General features: G+C 38.1%; 1 long non-coding RNA gene across 1 annotated transcript; it reads right to left on the bottom strand.

The window, feature by feature from the left end:
* Positions 1 to 1,663: 1,663 nt before the first annotated feature.
* Positions 1,664 to 3,622, bottom strand: LOC131995246 (uncharacterized). The gene is made up of 4 exons (XR_009397318.1): positions 3,551 to 3,622; positions 3,390 to 3,489; positions 1,832 to 1,931; positions 1,664 to 1,744 (listed from the first exon to the last, which is right to left on the bottom strand). It is a non-coding gene; the product is annotated as an uncharacterized LOC131995246 (long non-coding RNA).
* Positions 3,623 to 5,035: the final 1,413 nt, after the last annotated feature.

The raw sequence follows: 5,035 nt of genomic DNA, 5'->3' as shown, positions 1-5,035 counted from the left end.
GTGTTGAATTTTAGTCTGCCTTTTTCTAATTCCATTGATTGAGATAGATGCAGACGTGGAGGGGAGTCCAAGCCAGGTAACTAATCTTTCTGTGATAAGATTGACTTTTGATCCTGAATCCAGAATCGCTTTGCATTCGGTTTCCAAACCATTAGCCTTAACCTTAATCAATGCTGTTCGAAGTAAAACGTAAGGCCTGTGAGTAGTGCAATTTGAAGCCATGCTTTCTACTACAGTTGCTGGTGTAGTGACGAGGGAAGTTGCTTGTTCTGGTGACTGATGCTTGGGACATGTTTTGGTTGCGGTTGACCCTGTGGAAGGTTTTCCTTGGTTTGTGTAAGTGGCACTACCTTGTGGAGGATGTTCGAGGTGAACAAGCGTGTGGTGCTTTTTCCCACATTTTTATCAGCGGGCTAAAACCGTGCACTGCTTTGAAGAATGACCACTGCTGAAGCAGTTTACACACAGCCTTTGTTTTTGTACAAAGTTCAGCCGGTTTTTCGGGTTGAGCAATATGAACTCCTTGCATTTCTATAACGGGTAATGGTCTATTTTGCAACTAATGCATTGTCGGCCTTCTAGTTGGGATGGCGTGGTAAGTGTGCAAGTTTTGTTGAATTCAGGATTCCCTTTATGAACCATTGCTTCGAGAGTATTGAAATAAGTTTCCATGAAGGTTAGATAATAGCTAAGTCTTTGTAGCTCCTTAGGATTTAGGATTGACTGTTCATATTGTCTATAAACTGGTAAAAAGGTGGACATTTTTAACCAAAAAGAGGAATTAAAAGTGGGTCCCATGACGTAGTCTGGATTTGTTTGGGCATCCAGACATTGCCTTGTTGTATCATGCAACCTCTCGAGCGCGCTCAACGAGCTGACGCCAGGTGGCTGTTCGAGGTATTTGTTAATTACGGTGGCTACCATAATTCTCCGGTTATTATAGCGGTTTTCCAGTAATTGCCATGCCGCTTGGTAATTTTCGCCAGTAACCGCAAAATGAAAAATAACATTTGCTGCTTTGTCAACCACGTTATTTTTCAGATATCACATCCTGTGAGCGTCGGATATTTTTTGCTCCTGGATGATTTTATTAAATAAATCTGTAAAAAAGTCCACTTCATGTAATCGCCATCGAATTTCGTAATGGCGATTACAGGTAGGGGTAATGAGGTTGGCCAAGTTATTACTTCGTCAGTGGTGGTGTGGACAGTTTTGTTAGCAGTGGTGTGTTTGACGATTGCTGCTTGAACATCTTCTTCGAGGTGGACATACTTTGATGTGTCGTAGCCAGATAGGTCTGGATGAGGACTCTTGTCCAATACCTTATCGTTAAGGGTGTTCCAACTGTTGCCACAAGTGGGTAATGGTGGCCCTTTTCACCTCGTAGTAGGACTCCTGTTCCATCAGCTACAAAAAGAAAAGAATAGTAAAAAGGAATTGCAGCGTAAGAAAGTGTGCCGAAGTTACGCAGAATTTCTCAGAGACAGTCAACATAAGCATCGAATTTCTTGCTGTACTATTAATTTGAGTAGCATACGAAAAACAAAGTGTTGAGTTCCATACTGAAAAACAATACTTAATATCTTGCATGTGCCATACAAAGAAAAGCTTACATATTGATTCATAGCATGTGTAGGGCATGCGTGGAAGATGATGAGACGTTGGGGCGTTTCCTTTGTCATTGCTCGGCTTTCGCGTCCAACAGATACCGGTACTTAGGTGGAGATACAATATCAGACATGAACTACATAGGGAAGTGGTATTGAAAACAATTAAGGATTTTGTAAGTAGCACGGAATTCCTGACTTAAAATTTTCTTTTTAGAGTTTACCTTATAGTTTTTAGAGCGCACTGCAAGCCGATTACTGGCTTAGGTGTATGTCCATAGTGTTATGGGGCGGATTAAGATCGCATCCTCTTTTCAACCTAACCTAACGTAACAGTAATTGTTTACAATTTAACGGTTTGCAAATTATTATTGGGTTGCCCAAAAAGTAATTGTCGGTAATATAGTAGTAATATAGTCGGCGTTGACAAATTTTTTTAACGGCTTGTGACTCTGTAATTGCATTATTTCTTCTGTCTGTTATCACCTGTTACTTTTAGCTTGCTTTAGAAAAAAAGTGCGCGAAATTTTGTTTACATTTGTTTGTTTGGCGTCAATTTTAATATGGGTATCATATGTATTGAAAGAAATTCATTTAACAAACCGAATCAACGCTTGTGATATGCACCTTAAACGCAATGAATTCGATCTGTTTTTAAAACGAATCATAACTGGAGATGAAAAATGGATTGTTTACAACGACGTTAGTCGAAAACGATCATGGTCCAAGCATGGTGAACCAGCACAAACCACTTTAAAGGTTGATATCCACCAAAAGAAGGTTACGTTGTCTGTTTGGTGGGATCGGAAGGGTGTGGTATATTTTGAGCTGCTTCCAAGGAACCAAGCGATTGATTCGGATGTTTACTGTCAACAATTGCACAAATTGAATACAGCCATCAAGGAGAAGCGACCAGAATTGGTCAATCGTAAAGGTGTCATATTCCACCAGGACAACGCTAGACCGCACACATCTATGGTCACTCGCCAAAAACTGAGTGAGCTTGGCTGGGAACTTTTGATGCATCCACCATATAGCCCTGACCTTGCACCATCAGACTACCATTTATTTTGATCTTTGCAGAACTCCTTAAATGGTAAAACTCTCGGCAATAATGAGGCTATAAAATCGCACTTGGTTCAGTTTTTTGCAGATAAAGGCCAGAGGTTCTATGAGCGTGGAATACTAAATTTGCCAGGAAGATGGCAAAAGGTTATCAAACAAAATGGCAATTATATATTTGATTAAAGTTCATTCTAAGTTTTATTAAAAATGCATTTACTTTCTTTAAAAAATCCGCAATTACTTTTTAGGCAACCCAATAGTTATATTAAAACATTTGAGTAAATAAAAATGAAAGAGAAAAAAATAAGAAAGGTAATTTATAATAAATTGTTGACAATAAGAATAAAATTATTTGGGCAAATCAAGCATAATATTTAAAAACTCAGTAAGAGCAGAATCATTGATTAAAAATTGCAAATAAATGGGGAGAGAGCTCCAAAGACGTAATGTGTTGATACAAAATTGGAATTTTGGTAGAATGATTTTTTTTCTCTGCTGGATCTGGCGAACTGCAAACGATTACAAAGATAGAGAGGTTCTTTAACGTATATTATATTGTTACGTTTTTTACTGTAGACGTTTTACTTCCAATTACAACAAAGTTCGTTTACAATTACTTTACTTCACATTGATTTATTGATCTACTTGTTTGCTTTCCAACTTGCTAACTGCTGTTGGCTGAAAAGTTTTCAATATGCGCTTTCAGATAAGACTTACTCGTGTTGCGTTACGCCAATGCGTTATATAACTCTTGCTGGCCACATCGATGTTTCGAGAATACCTGATCTGGTAACTTCGCGATAGGTCCTCTCTTGATCTATGTTAAAGCATAAACATAAACATAACATGATACTTGACAGACAAACACATATACTTACATCTATTGAACATTTAAGTTAGGGGTGCAAGCGTGACATAATTACCAGGTAGTGTACCGTAAACAGCTGAGTACAATTTTTTCTCGCGAAGTACACTATCTGCCACTACCTGTAAATAAATATATCTTGGGTGCGACCAAACAAAAGAAACACAACAGACTTTATTGCGAGTAATGGCGGGTACTATGTTCGTTTTTCGCGTCATTTTTTTTTTGATTACTTTTTTGATAATAGATTTTGAAGGAAAAAACTTGATGATTTCATTCAGTAGGACATTCTCTCATTACTTATGCAATAATCTTCATAAAAGGATTATGTTTTCATTGAGATTTTGTAGTGTTTCAAAAAGTAACTGAGAAAAATGTGTGTTTTCAACTGTGGAAAACGAATATAGTACCAGCCTTAAGAGATTAACAACAAAGAATAATAAAGAAATTCTAGGGAATACTAGAAACAATATGTGATGATATAATAAGAAAACTGTTACAATTTGAAATTTAAAATAACGGAAACTGAACTAAAGGAGCCTTAAAACTAATAAACACCAATTGTAACACTGGCCCCGCTTAAGCCTGTTCGTCCCAAATAGGCACAGTTTCCGTTCCATATAAGGCCAACCGATCTAGATGCACCACTTTCATTTTTGATCTTGGACATCCGTCCTTCTGAATGCGATACACGACGTCATTTACTTTCTTGATGGCTTTGTATGGACCTTTCCAATTTATTTGTAATTTTGGACATCATCGCTTTTTTCGTTGTGGGTTAAATAGTAGTACCAGCTGTCCTTCTTGGAAGCCTACAGTATTTGCCGCACAGTCGTATCTTGCCTTCATCCGATTACTAACCATTTTTATTCGATGAAGAACTGAATCGTGAACTTCGATGTCCCGAACATCTGTCCATAGTCTTCAAAATGGCAATTTTTACTCGCGTCCAAATAAAATTTTTGGCCCATGTCTGAGATGTGGAATCGTGTACTGCAGATCAATATGACAGCAAAAATTTCGGTATGTGCATATCCCAGTATTTCTGGCCTTTATCTACCACTTTCTGTAGGTGTTCTTCCAGGGTGCGTTTGAATTCCACCCTGCTGTCGGATTACGGATGTGTAGGCGTTGTTCTAGTTTTCCTTATTCTATATGAGTCTTTAAAAATTGCAGGTTCAAAATTTCTGCCCTGATCAAAATGAATCTTCGATGGAACTCCATAGCGACATATCCAATTTTTGCTGAAAACTTTCACAATTGTCTTTGCTTCTTGATTCGGGATGGCATAAACCTCTGGCCATTTGCTGAAATAGTCCATGACCACTAAGACATAACAGTTTTCTAAGTCACCAATTGTGAATGATCCAGCCACATCCATTGCTATCCTTTCAAACGGAGCTCCCGAATTATACTGTTGCATATGACATCTACTTTTCTGTTTTGAACCTTTAGGCTTCATACACCTTTCACAATCGGCAACCCATTCGTCAATGGA

The sequence above is a fragment of the Stomoxys calcitrans genome, chromosome 2 (assembly GCF_963082655.1).
Source record: "Stomoxys calcitrans chromosome 2, idStoCalc2.1, whole genome shotgun sequence".
In the NCBI taxonomy this organism is placed as follows: domain Eukaryota; kingdom Metazoa; phylum Arthropoda; class Insecta; order Diptera; family Muscidae; genus Stomoxys; species Stomoxys calcitrans.
This window is presented reverse-complemented; position numbering and strand designations above follow the sequence as displayed.